The sequence below is a fragment of the Bison bison genome, unplaced genomic scaffold (genome assembly GCF_000754665.1).
Source record: "Bison bison bison isolate TAMUID 2011002044 unplaced genomic scaffold, Bison_UMD1.0 scf7180017864181, whole genome shotgun sequence".
Classification (NCBI taxonomy): domain Eukaryota; kingdom Metazoa; phylum Chordata; class Mammalia; order Artiodactyla; family Bovidae; genus Bison; species Bison bison.
Window position 1 is genome coordinate 7,048,416 of NW_011494753.1, and position 371 is coordinate 7,048,786.

Below are 371 nucleotides of genomic sequence, written 5' to 3' on the forward strand. Positions count from 1 at the left end.
TCAGAGGGGACTTCCTGCCCCAGAGAGGGTCTAATCTGGAGACCTGAAGAAGAGGCAGGCTCCATGAGGCTGTTCTCCATTGGCCTAGCTACCTGCTCCCTCTACCTCCGTGCTCTCACCTTCCCCCCACCCCCAGCCCACAGCTATGTCTGCCCCCAGACTGTGACCTCCTCAAGGGCAGGACGTGGACTGGGGCATGGTGCATGCAGGGTGTGATGATGTTCTGGTCTGGGTGAGCCCCTCCCTTCCTGAAGTGGTTTTCCAGTGACGGGTGGAGAGTCTGGCCTCTCTGGACCTGGGCCGGGCTGGGGCTGGGGTGGGGCTGGGGTGGTGGGTGACAGCACCTGGGTTCCTGCCCTCCTCCTTGCCCA